The sequence below is a fragment of the Coffea arabica genome, chromosome 11e (genome assembly GCF_036785885.1).
Source record: "Coffea arabica cultivar ET-39 chromosome 11e, Coffea Arabica ET-39 HiFi, whole genome shotgun sequence".
NCBI lineage: Eukaryota > Viridiplantae > Streptophyta > Magnoliopsida > Gentianales > Rubiaceae > Coffea > Coffea arabica.
The window spans coordinates 11,104,416-11,128,467 of NC_092331.1; the positions used below are offsets into that span (position 1 = coordinate 11,104,416).

General features: G+C 35.5%; 1 non-coding gene across 1 annotated transcript in view; it reads right to left on the minus strand.

Annotated features, from left to right (window-relative positions):
* LOC113719357 (intermembrane lipid transfer protein VPS13) overlaps positions 1-23,619 on the minus strand; it is a 48,161-nt gene extending 24,542 nt beyond the window's left edge. The window contains exons 1-19 of the transcript XR_011825183.1: positions 23,362-23,619; positions 23,040-23,273; positions 22,850-22,927; positions 22,570-22,682; positions 19,825-19,918; positions 16,011-16,054; positions 14,616-14,684; positions 12,620-12,681; positions 9,640-9,847; positions 7,308-7,376; positions 7,128-7,207; positions 5,739-5,888; positions 5,363-5,426; positions 3,160-3,261; positions 2,771-2,959; positions 2,520-2,647; positions 1,904-2,051; positions 986-1,081; positions 758-859 (exon numbers count right to left, since the gene is read on the minus strand). This is a non-coding gene — a transcript (intermembrane lipid transfer protein VPS13). The remainder of the gene's footprint in view (positions 1-757; positions 860-985; positions 1,082-1,903; positions 2,052-2,519; positions 2,648-2,770; positions 2,960-3,159; positions 3,262-5,362; positions 5,427-5,738; positions 5,889-7,127; positions 7,208-7,307; positions 7,377-9,639; positions 9,848-12,619; positions 12,682-14,615; positions 14,685-16,010; positions 16,055-19,824; positions 19,919-22,569; positions 22,683-22,849; positions 22,928-23,039; positions 23,274-23,361) is intronic.
* Positions 23,620-24,052: the final 433 nt, after the last annotated feature.

The following is a 24,052-nucleotide window of genomic DNA, read 5'->3' on the forward strand; positions in this document are numbered from 1 at the left end:
CATATGAATAACATATATTTGCCAGATCTCTAACCCAAAAAATAAAATATATTGTGAAATAAATCAGGTGAAGAAAATCATTGCAAACCCAAAATTACACGAAGTATTTTGTTCCAAACAGTATAAGGCACCTAGAATAGGTCAACATAGCGGTGTAATTTAATATCACATTCTTTGAGGAGACAAACTATAATATAGCGCTTTCTCCACAAAGAAGAAACATTAAGCCATTGTTTAAATAACAGAAGAATTTGTTTCTGGACAGTGTTTATTCAGGAAAGTGAGGTAAAATGAAAAAGGGAAGGTGCATGTTCGGTGAAGTAATGACATGTGAAAGTGATAGTTAGCAGATGATCACCAGTACAGTGCCTAGTTATTAAAAAATTTCCTGCAGGGAAAACTAAACATTCAAGATAAGTAACAAAATACACTGTACTTAATTTTATTTATCCCTTTGTTCAGATGGTGCCTAAAGAATGCCAGATCATCTACAAAACCAATAATAGAGTTACAGAATGGTAAGCGTACAGCCATGCACTAAACTAAACTATACACCAAATTTTAGGAAGTATGAAACGAATCTCAGATATCAAATGAAATTGATCACATGGAAACGAATCTTATTTTTTAGAATAATAACAAAGAGTATTACTCATTTGATCACATGGAATAACCAAATGATATTAATTACTTAGAAAATATGCTTTAGTGATAAATTTTTCTACTACAATCCGTATCTTATTGCTTGAATACTTACCCTTTCCTGTTGAAATTTGAAATTGCCGAAGATATAAAAGAACTCCAGATTATCCATAAGAAATCTTGTGTCACATTTCACTTCAATAGGCTGAAGATTGACCTAGACATGGATGTTACAATATATTACAACACAACTAGACAATATCAGAAAGGACGATAATCCAGATTGGGGAAAAATGCAATCCAGATTGGGGAAAAATGCAGGAGAATAGGAAACCTGAAGTACCTTCACTGATGAACTAACTTCACAACTGCGAGGCAGAACCTCAACTTGGATACTTAAGGATGGTTCAATGTCGAGTTCATTTTCCTTGGTGTTAATCTGAAAAGATTAATGTCAGTGATGAGAAATTGCAAAGCACGCATAAACCAGTAATCTGGTCTGGGAAGGATATTTTTGCTTGAACCAATTAGAATATGTTTTTAAATTACAGGTGCATGAATGTTACCACTGGAGACAAAACTAAGAAGATAGACGCAGCACAACAAGCTTACAGGGAGCACCAGGGAAGAAGGGGAGAATTTAGTCTCCCCACCTCTTTGCCGACAACCTGGCAGTTTCGTGGTCGTATGCAATTACTGAGTAATTAAATGTAGTAGTCACATGGTCAAAAACTATGCAAGGTCTCTCACGCAGTCACCCACAAACACAACATTAAGCAAGCTCACAAACGCAAAGAACACACAGAGAGGAGAGGGATTTGAGACTGGAATGATAAAGATGGAACAATAAGAAGCATGCTGAATTCCTTATGAAACACAGAAGACCCAGCGTATGATACCACCCTTTAATGACAAGGCACAGATGTGGGGAAGGAGCAGTTAATTTTGGCGGCACAGCCAAAGCTATGCAAAGGTACATAGGCAAGTTAATACAGCAATACATAGTTGCAGAATGATTATAAAAGAAAAACATAATGTGGTGTGGATTAAGTATAGCTATGAAAGTAGCTAGTCCAGGTAGATTTCACCAGCAGGTTAATTGAACACGAAGAATGTGAATCAAGTATAGATAGGATGAACGATCAGGATATCTTGTAAATTGTCCTATATCATGCTACTTACACAATGTCAATCATAGAAGTAATGCCTTCATTTTGCATCAAATGTTAAATAAATTATACTTGAGAAAGTCAGCACCAACCTTTGTCATAAGAATAACTTGATTATTAAATGGATTAAACAACTGGACTGCATTAATTGTAGCAGTGATTCCAGTATATCTTTCCCAAATCTTGCATTCAGTGGAAACACTATCAAGCATCAAATGAGCAATTGCACGTCCCAATCTCCTAAAAGATGATAGCAACTTACAAGTTATTGTCATTTTTAAAGAAACCAATAAATATTAGCTAACAATAAGACAATGACATTACAATTTATACGTCGTAGCAGAAACACCAAGTTTCCAAGCATCTGATTTGCCTTGTCATACCAGTGATCTACTAAAAACATTTGACCAGTAAAAAGACACCCCGGGGAGGAAAACAAATAATGGCATATTTCATTTGGTGAAGTATAAAACCAAGGAATGGAGGTTCTGAACTATATAGTCCTAAAACTCTTAAGGTGTCAAGTAAACCAGAATTTTATCATGCACGCTATACAGGTATTTGCTCGAGGATCACTAGAGAGTCCTTTAAAGGAATTAAAATTTGGAGCTCCGTAAGCAACTTTTGGTACATGGACATACAAAACAAGATAAGGTATAAGTGTTTCTCATAGTCATATTCATTCTTAATGCAAGAGAAAAAACATACACGCTCTGCAGAGTAAAAGTAAATTGATGAATGTTAAACTTGATTGAAGATAAGAAGACTTCATCAGCTTTGGCAGCATCTTCATTCATTGATGGAGCAGGACGGAACTTTGTTGCCTCATAGATATCCTGTAATAACAAATATCAATAACCTTACAGACTACAACTAATGACAGGAATACAGCATTGCAGTCACATTCATATTTCATAAGTACAATAATAAGTGCCAAGTTTCCTAATAGCTGCTCCTACCTTGATTACATCATCTGAAATAACACCAGAAAACTGACTAGAATCATCTGTTCCACCAGCCCCTAGCATGCCGCGTGATAGCCAGTTCAACCATCCACGAGGTTTGTTTGAAGGACGCTCATCTTCCAAAGACATGTCAAAGTTGGCACCATTACTTCCACGGCTAGACAATGAAGTCGCAAGTAAATCCTAGAAAATTACCAAAATAACCCAAGAAAATAAGCAAGGGCATCCCAAAATCATTCAACATGCTAAAAGTGACAGGTGTCAAAACGATATACGTCCACAATGAGCTAAAGTTTAACGAAACAAATTCACCACAGGGCTATGGCATGTAGAGAATGATGTTTCAGTCGACACTCCAAAGCTAGAATAACCACAATATGTACCTTTATCTCACGCTCCGCAGCAGACCTGTAACTTAATATGTCGTCTATATCAGATAGTCTCTCCATTTCCTCCAACTCACAAAGAACATCTTCCTCGATTGCCTGATTAAGGCCAAGGCAAGCATGTAACAACATGGATATTAGAAGTCATTGACAAGAGAAATAAAAGATTAACATAAACTGTACATTTCTAAAGATAAAGCAAAAGCAAATGGAAAAAGAAAACTGAGTCAACAAGGACAAAACAGACATTCATCTTGTTTCGATAAGATATGTAAAAAATAAAAATAAAAAGACAGTACATTGTTAGGGATGAGGACAGAAAGGAAAGGAAAGGAAAGGAATCAAATACCAAACTTTGATTGAAATTAGGGTAATTTAGGTACTACACTACAAATTCATAAAAATGGTTTCCTTCCGCTCCATTTCCATGTTTGTGCTGATTTTAGGATGAAAATAAAACTTTAGTAACTTACTCTATACCTTCCTTTCCCCCTCCCTCCTCAAAACAATCCAAACACAAAAAACTTTTACGCATCCATTTCCTGTCCTGTCCTGTCCTTTTCCTCCTATTCATTCAGAACAAAGAGCACCTAATGTTATTTATTCTACCTCCCAAATAGGCTAATTGTATTCCAACACACCAAATTAATTAACAAATTCCAGCAACTGTTAAGTTCACTTTTTCCTCGGCTTTGTGTAGACCAGAATATTCTTCCCAAGTTTAAAAGCATTGACCAAAAGTTCCAAAAAGTTGTCTTCTTTTTCAACTGAGATACCACAATGCCAATGTTGTTTCTGAAATGTCTATGAATGTCAATGTCCATTATTTGAACAGCTGACCTGGAATTCTTCTCAAACTTGCTTTATCTCTCAGTGCACAAAGAATTCTTGTAGATTTTCCTTTGCTAACAAAGTCATCCTGTGTCACGTGCTTGGTATCCTCAGCAAAAACAATGCATCATTTGGTTCAGAGTTTTTTAAAATTCTTTCCTTGTAGAATTCTTAAAACTTCTTAACCTTTTTTTTTTTCTACTTTGCCAACCTTATAAAGATCCATAAAGGATGGCAAAAGATGGACAGCCCTAACTGTCACAAATTCAAATTGATAACCAAGTTTACAGAACTTTAACTGATTCTACAGGAATGATTAATACCCATATCCTTGCTCTCAACTTTTATCTTCATCCGCGATGATCAAGGAAGTCTCTTACTATCTGTATGGCGTAAAAACATATTTGCCAGTTCATGTTTATGAACAACAGTTCTTCATCCTCATGCAGCAAGCATGACATATTGCCTTGTTCAAAGCTATAAACATCAAAATCAAATATATCTATGTGAAACAGCAATTACATGAGTAGCCTTCACAATAAAATTAACACATAAATTAAGTTCACAGAATTACTCCCAGTTCCTACAACATTACTTTGTGATAGAGACTCTTTAAGTAAACATTGGAGCCCCCCAACTATGCTGTTAATCTTCCAAGCAACTTCAAAATAATGCTTGAGCAAATTTCCAGAGTTTCTTATTTTTCCCTGAACTTTTCGTTAGCTGCACTAGTATAAGTATGAGAAGACGAGATTTGCTCCCCCAATATTTAGTGCACTATTGTATTTGCCAGTAAAAATCTGGTCTTCCCACCAAATTTACGATTAATTCTTTCACAGCTTTTAACAATATGCTAATTTTGACATGTATTTCGAATTACTTTCAGAAATGCACATATGGAAAAATCTTATGCTCCCATGAACATGCATATTCCAACGGAATAATTTTTTCTATAAAGATTTTAAAGGTGCAAGATTATGAAATGACAACAAATGTAGCACATCTAATAAATTGGATGGCTATAGGCAAACATTAACATGATGAAAGTAACAATATCACCAATTTGGGGCCCCATTGGAGAGATTGTCAACAATATTAATTTTCAGATTTCTTAGTAATAAATAGTTTCAACGGTTCCCAATGTCATAATAAATTTTACCAACTTATTCTGATTCTTTATATGGACTTTAATTGAGTTCATTTGCCATGTTGTTGGTGTGATTATACATATATACAAAAGACTACAACACTAATAGCAAAAAAGCACTGAACAATTGGCCATGGAGTTTATGATACAAAGCAAATAATTAAACAGAAGAAAGGTATTACAAAAAATTCTACATCAATCCCCACAAATGAAATTCCATACCTGATCTTGTTGAAGACATTTTAATTTGGTTTTATACAAATGAATATACTTCCGGCGTTGGTTCCTGCCATTGAAATGAAGTTCGAACATTATTATCGATAACAGACACAAGTATGAATAATGCATACATACCAAGTCAATGGTGATGAGAACAAAATTGGACATTTGAACTTAAAAAAGATAGAATGTAGAACCCAATACTGCTTTTGTGGCCAATGTGAAGAAGAATTTGCTACATGTGTAACTAATATCTAAATATTACTGTTGCAACTATATACGAGATTATTAACATGCACAAAATAACATCTATGCCACCATAGCAGTTCATAGAATCAAAAAGAAGGAAAACAGCTTTCAACGAAATGAACATACTTACATGCGCTCTCCAAGGTACTTCCAAGAAGTTCTCCTCAACTGCTTTCGAACATCTGACAGCACAGATTCCTGAGCATAGTGCCACCATGCTATTTGCCAACCTTTGCGCTTTTCCCCTAAAGGACTCCACCAAGGACGATACCTTCCATATCTACAATGTTTGAAGACATCACAAAAGGGTAATTACATTTGTGTATCAATTTCAAAACATTTTGGAGGATACATAATTTTGTCCTGGAAATGTACATTCCTGCACCTAGAATAATTAAACAACAACAGCCAAATACGATAACAAATATCCCAGCACATACAATAAGTATCCTATGATAATCAGTAAATTAAAAAAAAAATGAGTAAATTATCACAGCTTGACTTTAAGTTGTTCTTATACCGAAAGCAGGGAGTGAGGGAGCTCTCGATACAGAGATCCCCTTCCTTGTGGCAGGAGGTTCCAAACATCTTTTCTTCTAGAGCGTTCACCCACAGCAGTAAAAGCATTCCTTTCAATTGACGAAATCTCTATTTTTGCTAATAGCTCATGTGATTCAATAGGAACCTCTTTCAGATAGCAAGGAGATCATGCTGGCAGACAGTACCTCCTCAAAAAGGAACAATCCCTTTGCCAACCTAAGTCTAAGGTATATCAATGAAGAGAAAGCTCATGGCCCAAGGGAAGGTCTCACAGTAGACATGTCTTCCCTATGGCTCTTTGAACTAGTTTTGCAGAATTAGAATGCTCAGGATATTTTTTTAATTTCAACAGCTGCTGAGGATGAGCCACTGCTGCAGTAGAAACATTAGGTATTTGGGTCATCTAGAGTAATATCAGAAGGCTGCCTGCTCCAAGGTAGTTAAAGTCTAAACCAACTTCACTTACCAGACACATTAAGGATTAGCATTTTCGGTTGTTAGGACCATTTGAGTATTTTTGTGCTCCCCTCTATTTCAGTATTTAGCATCCATATCTAAGGGATGTCAGGGATACGAAGCCATTATTCTCTCTCCTCCTCGGTCATTTGGCAATAGTTTTTTGTCCTTTCCATTTTTTTTAGAAGATGTGCAGAGGATGTCCTAAGAAGTTATATCTGCTGCACTTGAGCTGTAGATTCCTCAAATCTATTTTTCTAGAAATCAAAACAACTTGCCATTTCATTAGGATATTCTTGTTTCCTAGTAACTCCAATCTAGCCAATCAGAGTGAAGATACATTCAGTTACTGAACTAAAAAAGAAAAGAAGGCAAGATACCAATACCACTTCTATCATTACCAAGAGACAAAAACCAGCCAGAGAACTATTGAAAAGATGAAGAACAACATATTGACATGACAGACAAAACAAGAGCATGAAGCTGAGACGTTTTCCAGATAATGACATGTTAACAGACTCACTTCTCCCTCATTGGACACGTTGATAAATAATCACAAAGCGTCAAAATCTGTTGCAACTGAACTTCATCCAAAGACACAACCTAAAAGAGATAAAAGTTACAAATTTAATCAAGATAAGGTATTATTAACAAACTTAAAGGTAAATTTTCACTTTAAAGTAACAGTAACAAATGTACAGACCGGATTAGTTAAAACAACATTAACATTATACTGAGGAGCATCGTTCTCGAGCTTTCCTGATCTATTCACCTATTGAAAGGAAAAGAAAAAAAGTTACAAAAAGAAATATGAATATACACCAGGCAGACCATAAGCCTACCACACATACAAATACACATTAGAACAGTATATTTTCAGTAAACTACAATCAAGAACCTAAGCTATGAAGGAAAACAAAACTATGACAAAGAAAGAGTTAATCTATGCTGGATTAGGTGCAGTATAAGGCATTAGAAGCAATAAAATAGATAGATACCCAAAAAAAATGCATGAATACGCAGGATTGTAAGTATCATAAAAGGGCAGACAAATACCCATCCACAAATACAAAAGAAATGTAAAATCACCTTTCATAATAATGAAGTGCGAGAGCTGAAAATTCGACCATAAAAACATGACTTGTGAAAACTGTGCCAACTTCAAGGCACGTTCAAAGAATTATGCAAAGCATATGTAAGAATTTTTGTCTTTTCTGTACTGCAAAGTGCATCATATAAATACTCCCTCCGTCCCACTTTGATAGTCCTGTTTTCCTTTTTCGTCTATCCCAAATCATAGTCCAGTTTCCAATTGAAGAATGTAGTTGTATTTTAATTTTCTTAAAATACCCTTATTCAATGTAAGTTGTTGTTACTATAAACCTACCCCATTTAATAAGAGTTGATTCTTTTTTTACCATCAATTCAAGTTCCCATAAAGTTATACTCTAATTAATGTGAGGGTATTTTAGGAAAATAGCTATCTAAATTGATTGTTCCAACAAAATTAACTACTTTTTCTTAAATTGTGTGAAAAAACAACCAGGACTATCAAAGTGGGACGGAGGGAGTTACAGGTTTTGAGGACAGTATTAAGCTGATGCCCTATCCGATAGCAAAGAACTTCCTTCATAAGCTAACAAACACTGCAAAGAGACCATGCAAAGCTCATGTTACACCATATACATTATCTACATGCCAGTGCTAAACTTTAAACAATTTTCCAATGTCTATGTCTTGGCCATGTTCTGTCCAAAGCATCCTAAACAATGCTATCTGTGATTAAGGACTAATATTTACCCTTGATGCATGATGCAGAGGCAAGAATATGAGCAAATGGAAAATTGTAAAAGCAGACTTCCATTTTTCAAGCAGTTTCGATGTATTTCAATCAGCTATAATTTCCTATTATAGATGGTCTGTTTTGTTAAAGAGTTTTTGTAGTATGGTACTCAATCTCACCATATGCTGGAGTAGATTGCTGAAGTAGGCGCCTGCCATGATGTCAGTCACATGACAATACAAAGTAGGATTTTCTGTTGGATTCTATATGTGTTGAAACCAAATTTGGCAGCTAGCTCCAATTAGACTTCTCACATTTATTAGCTTTCAGCTTCATTCACTGTTAATGTCTCTTAGCAGTCAAGTGCTTTTTCATAAGAATGTTTGCGCCTATTAAACTTCCACACAGCCACATATACGCAAAAAATGAATTTAGGAACATAAAAAAAAATTGAGGTAAAAATTCTTTATCAAGTCAATCTTGTTGAATTCTGCCTCCTTTATGTATTGAAGGAAGTTGCACCATGGTGGTAAACCTTAAGGAAATCTAGATGGAACTCCAAGAATTTCTGCCTCACATTCACATTAAATCGCAAGGAAATCTAAGCAGAATTTCAAGAATTTCTTCTCCTTGTCGTGCTCTTCCTTTCTCCTGAACACCAATTGCTTCCCTCTCCTATCTTAGATTCTCGAAACTCTCTCTACACTCTTTAGGATTTCTGCCAAGACATTCTGAAATCAGATCTCAACTGTACAAACTTCTTTGGTGCTGCATTCAATTTGGTATCAGAACTAAAAAATATTTTGTTAGCTTTGTTTTTTTTTTCCCGACAATGGTTACAAAGGCAGATATAGCTTTAAGATTGATGCGTTATCAAAAAGTGTTGACCAAAAAAATCCAAGTGAATTTGCTGCCAAAATTCCAGAGTGGATTCTCTCATGTCATCCATCCTTTCTTTGAAACCTTTCACAGATGCTTCTACTCATAAACAGAAGGGGGCCAAAAGAATTGGTTATAAATCAGCTTCCACTTAATCCAAAGAGCCGGGGGGGGGGGGGGGGGGGGGGGGGATGCATTTCTCTTGTGGGAACTGAGTCAGGTAGTGGTCCAAACAACCAAGAAAGGAGGGGAAATCAAGTTTCAAGTTTCAACAATAACATCAAGTAACACAAAAGAAGCAATAGCGCGGGCAGAGTCAAAAAGGACAATTAAACAGAGGAACAAAGCATAGGAAGCAGCAAGATATACATACCGAAAGATACACTAACACATTCAATGGGGATAACATGTGAACATGTTTATCGCCTTCAGGTCTTGAATTCTCTTGATACTTTGAATCAATGCCACCATACATACTCATCAAATCAAGAGTCCCTTGAAAAGTTCTACAGTATGACTCCAACCCCTGAACTTCAATCACTTTATTGACTTGGCCCCCTCTTATTTTCCCACTAGATAATCTGAAAAGAAACAATAACACAATAGGAAGAGTTGAGGATGTTGCAAAATGCAAACAATGTAAATTTCCACAGAAGAGAATTTCTCAAGGAAAAACTGGTAGTATTGTCAGAACCAAAAAAAAAAAATTAGACCATTTTTTATGAGTTCTGCATGGTCAAATGGGAACTCCTAAGTACTCACTCCAACACTCAGAAAATCCCAGCAATACAATATCTGAAGAGCTGAACTGAATCTGTCTTGTATACTCTGATCATTTAGGATGGTACTTCAATAAATAGTAAGAGAACTAATGATGTAATACCAAAGTAGAGGCATAAGATACACAGTGCCCAGCTTTGATCAAGACTTCCAAAATCACGTTTCCCAAAATACTTTGACTGAACCGACTCAACAAGAGTTATCCCATAGTAGGTAGCCCTACTATACATACTAACAAGCGTGTGTGTGTATATATATGTATACATGTATGTTTGTAAATATATATATTTCAAGAATATCCTCAAGGTGTAGCATGTTTATTACAAGCTCCCAACAAGTAAACCTCCAAAAAAATTGGGTAAAAACGTCAGGTAAATCAATTTAAAGATTGTTCCAGACATTATCTAATTGCCTCTTCTAGCAACTCAACCCAATTAAAATAATGGCAATCAACTTTCATATGCATCATTCTCTCATGGAATAATAGGTTACATGGACTATAAATTGCTAATTGGTTATCAGACGCTAAATTCAGAAGTTGATTATGCTCAAAACCCAGTTCGCATATGTCTTTAACCAGTTCAAATCAATGTACATGAGCAACAGCACTGCACACACATTGTGCACTTGACCTGGCAACAACTTTTTGTTTCTACTCTTCCATGCCGCTCAGTTTCGAGCGACAAACACATTATCTCTATTTAAAATTGAATCAACCCAATTTGCAGATTTACACCCTTCAATCTAACTAACACCAGAAAGCAAAAAATTTGTAGTGTAAGTTAGATAATGTGGCTTTCCACAATACTCTACCGGATCTTCTAACAACTCACACTCTTCTAGGAATAATTTCAAATTGGGACACACAAAAGTTATTCATGCATTTGAAATATCATGCCAACATCAAATTATATCAAGAGCATACTTTCTTCGGAAAAAATGGATATCCAAAAAGTATCTCGAAAATCTTCAGTTTGGCACCATAGCCAATGAGTAAATTAAGCTCTTGAATACCCTTACCTTTCTCACCTCTAATTATGCATCTTCATGCTTTAAGCTGCAATACCTTTAATTATAATATTATGAATACTTCAACGGAACACAGTGCATTCCACAAGTTTAATTTAAAATTGTAATCTTCAAATACGATTAACAGAATGTAAATCATATGTGGCATGTGTGGCTTGTCAAAAAGATAAGACAAACACAATAAAATGTGATTGGTCAAAATGAGAAAATGTCAAGGAAATGTATACTCTACTGGCTTGTGTATAGGTTCAATGCTATGGCGACCATGAAAATTCTTTGCAACAAAAATAGCTCATGAATAATGACCATTAACTTGTTCAGTTAACTGAAAGTTGCGACTTCTCTCTCATAAAACTTTGCTCTGATACCATGTTAACATAGTTTAGGAGAAAAAGAGTGATCACTTGGTTGGTGACCATCCATTATATAATAGTAAACAAATAGGTAAATGATAAGAATATCAATTCCTTTTTCCTAAAGAATTTTGGACAAGTATACACTTGAAAAGAAGTTTCACAACAATAAAACAACATTTGATCTTTGGCTCAGTACTATTAGTTGACCATGCAATAGGTCTATACCGCTGTTTACATACTCAAAACAACAAAATCTCAAATCTTAAGTACTAAGATGCACAAAAAGAGAAAAAAAATTAAGAAACCATAAAGTGAAGCCATTCTCAATAATTCACGCCCATGCCACACTTAAATCTTGCTTTATAGTCAGTTTTATTCAACAAAATTTTAGTAATGATCATACAGAACTTTCCATTGAACGCGCGATGGATAATAACTCAAATTATTGACTAATTTCACTATATCAAAGTTCTAGTTGTCTAGCAGTTACTTAGTAACAAGTTTTAAGGACAAATTTAAATCCTCAACACTATAAAAGGAATTGATTTGGACCTATTTGTTCTATGGGGAGCTAATCAACTTATCCCCAAGTTAATGAGAAATTTAGTTATTGTAGTTTCCTGCTTCTCTGAATTCCTTCTTTTTCTCTTATTTTACGTTGAAACCCTGTTTGCGGTGAAGAAGGCCCTAAGTCACTGATGTGTGCTGCTAGTTATAGGAGATTTTCTACTCACCCTACAACAAAAGGAGCTGCAGTAAGCGAAAACATACACGAAAACAATTCAAAGATCAAAGCTCAAGCTGTCAACCTATTAGGATGGACAATGAGAAATATGCGTCTCATAGTGAGAGAAAATTAGGAAACTTTTAGAAAAGACCAAATGCAGAACAGAGAAAGTTGTCTGATAATGTCATTTATTAAGCTTGAGCCAGCATACCGATGTCACATCCTTGATGGAAAAATGTGAAGTACAGAGAGAGAGAGAGAGAGAGAGAGCACTTGTATCTGACTACCAAAGTACAACCTCAACAAAATACACCTAACCCCCCTCTCAGGTTGAACAAATATATCAGAACTACCCTTTGCCACGGCGTGGGTTCAATCAGCTACACTATTTTTCAGGGTTTTAATGGATGAGAGTGAGGGTTTTCAAACAGTAACACACATTACAGGGAGTAGAAGAATACCCAACAAGATTTTGTCGGCTAATAGTCAGACCAGAAAACTTCAAACCAAATACAGTCACCGCCTGGAAATTAAAAGGAAAAAAAATGAAATAAGTATCTTGAATCTCTCTAATGATGTTCTATCAACGGTAACATGGTAATTTCTTCAGCAAATTGCTTCCACATAGGAGACTGAAAAAGACAATGACATAGTATGATGACAATAATACACAATATCACCGTTGACAAGAAGATTACTTCAGACATTACCAAACCAAAAATAGCCCTTGAAGAACCTGTTGATTAATCATCTTCATTTCATAAAGTCTAAAAAATACCCCATCCATCCAATTTCATTGTTCATGCTTACTGGTTTCGTCCATGCCAAAATATTTGAACATGGGTTGAAAAATTAAATCAAGAAACCACTATTTCCCCATCTTAACCCCCTAAAATTTCCAGAGTAATGATCTTGATTAACAAAAGCAAAAGTAAATTGAAGGGAAATTGTGAATAACATGATGCCAAGTAACAAGTCTTAGTCAACTTTTGAATTTCTTGAACTGCGTGCACTTTGACCATGACTAGTGAAGAGCGGGTATATATAAAAATGGCAGAGGAAGGGGGACAACACAAGGTCTACTCCTTTCCATTCTGGTGTTACTCTTAATTGAAACAGAATACAGATGCCAGTGTCATTGATGGTAAAGTTATAGGAGGTGGAATCTTGAGGGATCATCATGGCAAATTGGTTTTTGCATTCTACAGAGAATTTGGGGAGCTTAATGTACAATCTGCTGAAGCTGGGGCATTTTGTGACTACATCTTTCTTTCTCTAATGGTTTCCAAAATGTGGACATTGAAGCGGATTCCCAGTCATTAGTGCTTCTCATTAATACCAATGCTTCATCCAAACGGCATTTGTGCTACTGTTCTGAGTAAAATACGGCATCTCCTCAAGGAAGTTTGGGGGTCTTTAAGGCAGATTTTCAGCTAGGCTAACTCCATGGCTGATTCCATTGCATCATGGGGTGCTCCATCAGAATGCTTTGTACATTTACTGTCAGTATTTCCAAAGAAGAATCAAGGTCATGTCAAACTAGTATGCTTAGACCTTTCCATGTAAGGGAGCAGTACTCCTTTATTTTTCAAAACACTAAAAATGTACGGAGGTCAGGTCTTATTGCCCCCCCCTTTATTTTTATTAATAAAATTTCGGGCTGGCATCGGTTTCCCCAAAAAATGAAATTAAAAAAGGAAGAGCATAAGACATGGCAGAAATGCCAGTCTTGTGCTAGCTCTTCTTTATTTTTTCTTTATTCTCTAAAGAAAAATGCTTGAGCAGCTTTCCTTCCTCGTAAAATTTTTGGCATTGAGTCTTCAAAAGCCGTTGATCAAAGCTTGTTCTTCACCAAAACCAACATCTCACATAAACCGACACTTTTTGGGTTAATATAGTAATGCGTGGACCAATGCTTAGCACAAATAAAAGCCAAGAACAATTAAGTTATGCAGATTCAAAACATTCAAACCTTTTCGCCAAAAGTATACAACAAGCAGCAAATGTCTAACCCTAGGAGAATCTTGTAGCAGAAGCCTAGCTGCTTTGCACATAAAATAATTAATCAACATCAAAAGAGTTAGAATTATTAGCTACCACGCAAGCCCTGCTTTATTTAGAATTCCTAAAGGTTATAGTCAGCTTTATAAGAACCAAAAAGAAATGACTTAACATCTCTATCAAAATAAAGGCAAAAACGAGACATGGAAGAAATTACCATCTTTACAACAATTATGAACCACATAACTCTGTAATAACTGTCAATTGAAATATTTACGCTCAACAAACAGCTTTCTTATTGGGCTCATTACCGAACAGATATATCAATAGTGCTTCAAGTTATTTTGTTATGCTGTATCATTGACATACATATTCCCTAATAAAAATATACAGATGCTAGGATGTTCAATTGATAAAATACAATGTAACGTCTAAGAAATATAGCAGAAATAGTACCGAAGCAGTCAGCATGTCCCGGTATAGGACGTGGACATTTCTTATAGACACTTGTATGCCATCAAGAATCTGTGTCAACAGAGAGAGAGAGAGAGAGAGATATGAGTTAACCCTTCAACAGAAATGAAACACAGTTAAGGGCACCTTATTGTAGTTGTTTTAGTAAAACTGCTGGTGCTTGTCCAAAACACTCAAATCATCCTCTATTTTGCAAAAATACACCTTCTCCCTCCCCACCACCAGTACCCACCTCCGCCACCAGTACTCTGTTTAACGTACTTTCCTTTTGGTGTTTTCCTAACACTTGTGGGTGCTTTAGAGTAATACTGTAGATAGTGTTTTAAACAAATTTTGTTTTCTAACATAGACCATCCAAACAGAGGCCATATTTATCAATCAAATGGACTCCCTTGGCTATTTTCTTCATGTAATGCATTTGAATTAAATTAATTTAAGGTAAAATATGGCCCCAAAGTGTCAACTGAGCCGTTGGCAAAGTATTCATTTTCACCTTCCAAACAATAAAAGCTGCTCCAGTTTTTACATTGAACCACTTTTGATTTCATACCACAGGAAAACCAACTCAAAACTAACCAACAGAAAGATTTTCCAGTTAAATACAATCTACACCAACTGCTAAGGCCCAAAGTCTCTTGAGATTTAGCTCTTGCAACCAAAATTTTAAATGAATAAAAGATATTTATCCTTATCGAACTAATTAAATCATATTCATCCCATTGCCTCCATTGACCATTAGAATTTCTACTTTACATCTGACTAACTAAAGAATTAAATGGACCTAAATTGTCAGATTAAGCAAGTCCAGTTAAGTGTTCACAAAACTTTATAACAGACATGTTAGGATTAGATAGTTTAATTCACATCCAATAATTGAAGCATTAATAACAAAAGCAAACTCAAAGATAGTAACAAGCAGAAACAGAGCAAATTTTCTTTGATGAGTAATATCTTGGAACTTCACAAAAAAGGAGTACTCAAGAGTAAAATTAGGACATACAGGCCAAATACTTTTATTTAGTTTTTACGCATACAATATATTACCGATGTATGTTCCTGAATCACACGTATAATTCATCTTTGTAATTATCTTTAATCATGTTTTGGCTTCACAAATTAGTTCAACTTCCTAGCTTGTACACAAAAGGGGGTAACAGCTACTTATATCTGAGAGCCACATCAGTAGTAGTAGTTACTCGTAGAAATAAATATTTTTCCAAGAAAAATGTCATCCTCATCATTTCCTACTCCTACCATTAAACAAAGAACAGTGCATACAAAACTGAAGTGCCATTGACACTCAACACTCTGTCATAGCTGCATCCTATACCAGTATCTACACTTTCTACAAAAAGCAAAGGAACAAATCATAGTTACCTTTGCAGTAATGTATGAACTAAATGATTTTCCAGCATGATCATCTGCAGCAAAGTGAAAATGTTATAAACACCCAAAGAAGAAACTGGAGACAATATATTTACTAGTCCCACAAAAAGAAAAGTTTTTCATTTTTGTAAACTGAAATTCTTAATTTTTATCAATATACTTCCCCACAAATGTATTATCAAGAGATTAGCCAATAAGTGGAATGATGAATAAGTCTTCATTGCAACGCAAATTTCTTTTCTAGAGCTTTAAATGTTTCCTAGTTCATTCTTTGTAATTTCAGTACTTCCCCAGTCACTTGACAGCAATAACTATTAAAAACTAACATATACATGCATATAAGAATTCAAATTCCTAGATTACTAACACAACAATCCAATTTTAATAGTCATGTCATCCCTCGTTGCAGAAAGGATCAATATCTTTGCCTTCTAGGAGGAAATCAACAAAACAGTCCCACTAAAGGCATGTTGGCTGTATAAGATATAAGATTTATGAGACTTCCTTCCACTTAAGACCAAATCATCCACCAAAGCAATAAATAATAAAGAAATTCTAGAAAATGCTTGGATTGGTAAAACATAAACCTGTTTTATAGTCCCATTGGCAGTTCAATCAATTACGAAGTGACCTCACTGAAGAGCTATTTTAGCACCATTAGTCTAACCAATAAAAAACTAGCCACACTTTACAAAGAAAAGTATTTCCCCAAACCATATTCAAGGTTTGTGCTCCACCCAACCGAAGATGATTTTCACCAAGTCATGCTATGATTCGATAGGATATTGCTACTCTAGCTACATTAGAATCAAATTGACAAACAAAAGATGGCACACATGTAAATGACACAGTTTTCTAAAATCTAGGAAAAATCATTTAAAACGTCCCTAACATTTCACCGAATGAATTTTTCCATCCTTCATTTTTAAAATGGTAACTTTATGTCCCTTGCAAAATCAAGTCAATAAAATTTGGTTCCAACATAGGTTTCAACTACTTTTCACCGTGAAAGCACCACGTGACCCACATGCAGTCATTTTTTATGTACAAAAATGTCAGATCCCACTTTTTTAGTGGCAAAAATGAATATGGATTGGGTCCAATCCCACCTTTTTAAGGAAAAATAAACATAGTTAGCGCCAGATCCTACTTTTTAGGGCAAAAATAAATATGGATCAGATCATTTGTTTAGCTACAAATGGGATTAATCCCTTTGCTCCTAAAAAATGATCATATGCGGGCCATATGATAGATTTAACGTAAACAGCAGTCAAAAACCTAAGTTGGGACCAAATTTTACCAACTTGATTTTGTAAGGGACGTAAAATTACTATTTTAAAAGTAAAGGATGAAAAAATTCATTTAGCGAGATGTGAGAGACATTTTGAACAAATTTCTCTAAAATCTATGTATAAGCTGACATAATACCATAATCCCAGGCAGAGAGGAAAGTAATGCTCCTCTTACACTTAATGCAATTTGATTAAAGATTGTTGGGAGATATGCATACTAATAAAAAGTGTATCTTTGCTAGACTGTGTTAGCAAGTAAAACTTTTCCAAACTTCCAATTTGAAGTAGCCAATATATTATCTAACCAAACAAAACCACTCATGGTGCCTTCCAAATTCTGGATTCATTTATTCCTATTGAACAACATATCAAAACTCAAAGCCAAAAAAGAAAAAGTTATTGTTCTCCAAGACACATTTGTTAGATATGTTTTCAGATTACAAGGTTAACCAGCATGCTATTCCACTATGGACTCTCAACTCGTTAGCAACATGACAATCAAATTTTCACCCCTAACTAAATCAGTAAATGATAGATTATTTTCAAACATGATAGAGCCAATCATCATAATTAAATATGACCATTTAAATCAATCATTCCGATCCAATTCAAATCCTAAAAAATAATGCAAATAAAAACCAACAAATAAAAAAGTTTAGCAAGGATCTACTTGCAACTTGTTCTATATTGATAATTTTCAACTTAACAAAGGATCCAGTTTCTTTTTTTTTTCTTTACTGTTCTTCAGTAAAAAGAATATGCTCATTCCCATATTAAGTGCAGATTTATTTTCTGGGTATTCTTGGTTGCTTATAATAATTGTCTGCAGATAGCTTCTGTATTGAGCTTTTCTCGTTTTGCCTTGACTGAAAATATTAGCTTTATTTCAAGCTGAAACCCTATTATAAGAAGCAGCTATAAACATGCTGCAGAAAAGCTTTTGGTCTTTCAAATGTTCTTCAAAACAATGACAACTTCTCAATCTTTTAAACAGCGTTCTCAAGAATCACCCTTCATTTAAGCAAGTTGTTAAAAGTTAAGTAAACGAGATCAGGCCCTTTGCATACCCATATTCATTGATCACTTATAAAAGCCAATGACTATAAGCAATATCTCATAATCCTCTCTTCTTAATTTATGAGACAACCTTTTTGCAGTATTATTAATCTGGCTAAAGGTAGAATATTACAAGATGCTTAACAACCCCCATATATAGTGACATTATCTTAAAATTCATCTTTATAAAAGGGAACAATAATTTTTGGAGCCAAGGAATATCAATTGTGAAAGATGCAACTCTTATACCTACAAGCCAACCTTTATCAACCGTTCAAACAAAAAATGAAGTTTGAAACCCTGTGCAATCTCTCCTTACACAAAGAATGTTTCCATAGTTCGCCACTTTCCAGATACATTTGTACTATGCAAACCTTTCAAAATTCCAAGCTCCACCATTCTCCTTCATAGGAAAAAAACTTGAATCTCTACTCGTCAAAGAAAGCTCTATCATGTAGGATGAACCCAGTCCAACAGTTAACATTGACAAACATGTAACCAGAGATAAAAAGACTTATTAGCACAAACGTTCACCATAGGCTACAGCCATAGTAGCAAACCATCTAAGCACACATTCCTCAAGTCACAGCAAATATGTAATAAATCAACAGATATGGACGTGTTAATTCATCTATTAATGCTTTTAAGAGGAAAAGCAAAGGACAGAGAAGACAAATTGAACAAGACAAACACAAATATGGTCAAATTAGATATGTGATCATTTAAATAGGCAATTAAAAGCATCAACCATGAAGAATCCTATAGCAGTCCAGAGTCTTAGTCCCAGAAGAAGGAGGAGAGACAAGTGAAGAAGAAGAAGAACAGAAGCAGAGAAAGAAAACCAGGGAGTTGACAGACATTAAAACTTGTGCGCAACTCAGCCCTTACTTTTTCTTTTATAATGGTCACAAATTAGGGCAACATGATTTGGTACACAAGAGTGAGCAACAAATATAGCACAACCCAGTGCTAGCTGTTAGTTTAAAATTGAACTGACCAGATTTAAAAAGTCACCAAAAATTAACAAAAGGGCCATATTTTAGGTGCTATGTGCTATTGCGAACATGGTGACTGCTAATTAAAAGTGGATGCACTAGTGCTGAACTTCTGCTGGAGCCATAGCATACGCCATAGCAAGGCACTGAACTATGCATAAACTGCAAACATAAGTAGCAAGAGGAAATCATAGCCCGTAGAATCCCAATACAGCCCCAATGAAGTGGATGTACAAATCATGACATTATTCGTAACATATGAACCCGAAAAACTACCATAATCATGTACTCTTCATGTATAAGCTTACCGCTGATCACCAAAGAGTTCTTTTATTTCTTTCTGCATTCTTCTTTTAGTTTCACTCTAAATTGTCTTTACAAGCACTTAGAAATGCAAGCTCGGCGCCTCTTTTGGGATTATCTCATAAAGCTCAATAACAGTAAGCCCATGATTCTACTTACCACACACACGTCTTGACAGTTTGGCAAGCTCTGCAGCAGCAAGTTTAGCCTTTTTGCCTGCAAATTCTCTTTTCTCAATTTCATCTACAGACCACTGCCAAAAAAAGAAATGAAACATGACTAAAACTGTACATTAAAAAAACAATGGAACCAAAAAAAAAAAGCTGTATTATGTATAGAGTCAAAATGTCTAGGTAATTATTAGATTTCAAGGCAAAGGTACTAATTCATGGCTATGTACAGTACATATATCTGAAAAAGTTGACCTCATAATTTGACTATAATACTCAAATATACAGGGCAATTGTTCATCCTTATCATCATGCTATACTAATACTGGTTGAAGCAGCTGCTCTTCCTTTATAATATATAAGATCTCACGTGAGCAACAGCAAGAACTGGAGATAGATTCCAATAAAGTTATAGATATCTACAAAACACAGGAAGCAGAAAAACCTAGGAATGCACCAAGGGTTTGGCAGGAATTAGGCTTGGTAAAACATGGAGTCAACCTCAAAAAGACTAGATTCACAACAAACCTGCAGAAGAGAACATATATTTTTGCTTAAGTTCCTCCTTTTACTATAAGCAACATCCCCTATATAGTAAAGGCATTTATTGTAATCACCACTGGTCGATATCTCTATGAAAAATTTTTTAGGTTGCACAAATTGGGTTACTCATGCAAAGAGCTTCACACTTAAGTATTTGACTGAAAGAGTTTAAGTCATAAAAGTAGGTACATGCTAAAAAAGCTTGAAGTACTAAGATTGCACAACTAAGGTGCTGCTCCCAAAAGGGTCAAAATTCTTTCGTTGCCAAACAATGTTGGCTTGCTAAGGTCACCAATTTGGACCTGTTACAGTCTCATCTGACATGATAACTGGTTTTTCCTCATTGTAGACCTTACTTGAGGAGTATGTACAATTGGCATTCCAATCTCAATTCTTTTCCTTATTCAAGGGGTTTCACTTATTTAAGATCTAAAATTGCAGGAATCTTTATAGAGAAGGAGATAGACGCATCATTTTTACTATCAAATCAACTTCCCCACTTTTGGAACTGAAACTAGGATTTGTGTAGCTTATTGTAAGGTGACAACCCTATGAAACTTTCATGACTGTTGAATGCCAATCTCCTCTCTTTCTCTAGATAAAGTGCTTCATGCCGATAAAATCACGCAGTCATGGTTAACAAATAATTTTTCCGGGTAGGGATGAATATGTCAAAGAGACGAGAATGAGAAACACCCTTTATCTTAGACTCTATTGGAACAAAATAAAGAAGGGAACAAAATGAAGAAGGGGCAAGAGCAGTCATTTTGGTGCTGTGACCTATCAAAGGGGTAACATAAGTATATTCCACTAGCAGAATGGGACAAGCATATTTTCGAAAAGACATTCTTCACTAGAACTTTTAATTGATTTTGGAATAGGCAATCCACAATATATACAGCTTCTTGGAAGCAATTCTTGAGAGAACTAAGGGCCCATATGGATTAGGTGTTTTTCAAAAAATTGTAGCACTGTATTTCAAAAATTTACTATAAAATTAAAACTTTTTGGGGTACTTTCGAAATTTTAAATTTTGGTCTTCTCCCTCTCTACCTGAACCTCCTCACCCACTCCACCCTCTCCCTCCTCACCTGCTCCTCCCTCCCTCATCCCTCCCTCATCCCTTGCCAGCCACCCTCCTCCTTCCCCCCTTTCTCTCCTCCCTCCTCTTCCCCCCATCTCCTCCTTCCCCTTGCCCTCCTCTTTTCCCCCCTTCTTCCTTCCCTATCCAGCCCCACTCCTCACCCCTCCCCCAGATCACTTACCTCCTCCTTCCCATTCCCTCCTCTCCCCCCTCCCCTTTCCTTCCCCCGTCCCCCCAAAACCACTCCAGCTCCTCCCCCCTCCTTCTTCTTTTTATTAAGGAATTTTTTTTTGTATTTATTATATTTGGAGTGTTTTTCAGGTGTTTCTGGGGTGTGTCACTGTAGACTTGTATGTATTTAAGGTTTTGTACATACCCTGCAGTGAACCATTGGTCTTTCTGGACATGTCAAAACATCTTCAAGAAGAATTTTTATAATTCAAAGGCAATTCTTGATAGGTCGACAATGCTTAACTTGATGAGGGATCTCAACCTCCAATTTTCAATTCCCACTTTCTGACACAAAAATGTCCATTTTTTTGGACTCTCAAGGTGAATAGCATACAGCAGTATGATGTTTATCGAGCCCTCACATGGTGGGTTCATTATCAGAATGCCTTCCAATCCATTTTTGTCGTATGCCTAGTTTAAATCCATTGCTTATGTTGTGATAGGGCAAATCATACTAGCCAAAACATATCATGCAAAAATTATGTTAAGGAATATCAAACTGCCAAATCAAAGAACCACAGGTGATCTACAGTGAAAATAGTCTTATTTTAGTCGAAAATCAACCTACTAAATTAAGCATCTACTCCATATACAAACTCAGTAATCCAACGCAGCTGGCTTAAATTTACTCAAGCAAGTCTAAAATATGTTCCCCGTGTACAAGCAGTAGCAAGAATATAAACATGCTCCATTCAGATGAAACAAAGTAAAGAGGCTAAATCTTAAGAAAAGTTCTCTGATACACTTCACTGAGCAATTAACTTGTTTCTGTGATCATCAAACAGATCATATCTTGTTGAAGACCCAAGGAAATGAAGTTAGCAACCTAATAACTAAATTAAAATAGATTAAACCACAAGTTGGATAGAATGTTACCTCCTTGTCCTCTCGTTGACAGGCAGAAATAAAAACATCTTCCAAAACAATTATGATGGGGTCCCAACCGAGCTTTTTCCATGGAATCTTTATGCTCAATTTACCAACACGTCCTAATATACAAGATACATAAAGATGTTTATTTAAAAAAAAGCTGATCATAAAAATTCAAAAAAAGAACAAACTTTGTATACTTTTCAAATCTAACCAATTACGAGTGTTGATATCTGATGTAAAACATCATAACAGTAATCGATGGAACATAAACGAGCGGATTTACCATGCTTGAGAGCGAATGGCAACTGAAGGTAATCGAAAGCTTCAAGAATCAGCTCTACATTTTCCAAAAGAACTTCTTCTGCACAAACAAACAAGAAAAACCACATACCAGTATTCAATCATCAAGCTAAAAACAAAATTAACAAAAAAAAGGTTAAATTAGGAAATAGTCATAAAAATACTCAACCGACCATTCCACAGTGTAATCTTAAGCTGCTCCTTTTGGATGTCTCTGATGTATCGACCCAAGTACCCCAATATCAGTTGCCGCACTAACCCTTCGAACATCTTCCTTTCTTCCTATGCTCCTCCTCCGCACCACCACCACCACCACCACCACCACCAATACCAATTGAATTTAATCAATTAGACCTAATTCTGATTTCCACTACAAAATTTTGATGCATCCCTGCCCTAGCTGAAAGCTGAGAAAAATGAAATAATTAGAAAAAAATAACTAAGAAGATGAGAAAAGCAAAGCATTTTAACATTGATTTACAGGTATTTACTTACTTTTTATTCGATACTAAAGCACGATAATTGTAGTACTAGTAACCATTCGTGGAAGTATGGAACGAAGGCGAAGGCGAAGACGAAGACGAAGATGAAGACGGAAGAGAAGAACACAGGGAGTTCCGTCAGCCAACAGCAGTGGGGGAATTCTATTTCTACTGACCGGAGCGAAGAAGCTTTTTAACTCTCAATTTTTACCAAGTCGATCCCTGTAACTTTACATTTATCCCAGTTTTCACCCACCCAATGTTTTAAAGCTAAACATTAAACCCCTAGCTTTTACCCTTAAAATGTATGTATTAATACGGGTTAATTTCACTTTGTCCCCCCAAATTTTGGACAATTACCTACTTAAGTCCCTAAACTTCAAAATTGGACACTTAAATCCCTAAAACTTATAAATTTGGACACTTAAATCCCTAAACTTATAAAATGGGACACTTAAATTTCTAAACTTATAAAATGGGACACTTCGACCACCAATGGCATTCAGGATTTTGTCAACAATTTTCCTTAATTAGAAGTTATTTAAAAGTTTAGGGACTTAAGTGTTCCATTTTGAAGTTTAGGAATTGAAGTGGATAATCGTCCAAAGTTTGGGGGGGACAAAGTGGAATTAACCCTATTAATACTCTAGCTTCTAGCTTTTATCCTTTAAATGTATATTAATATAAACTATTCTAGGTTTCAT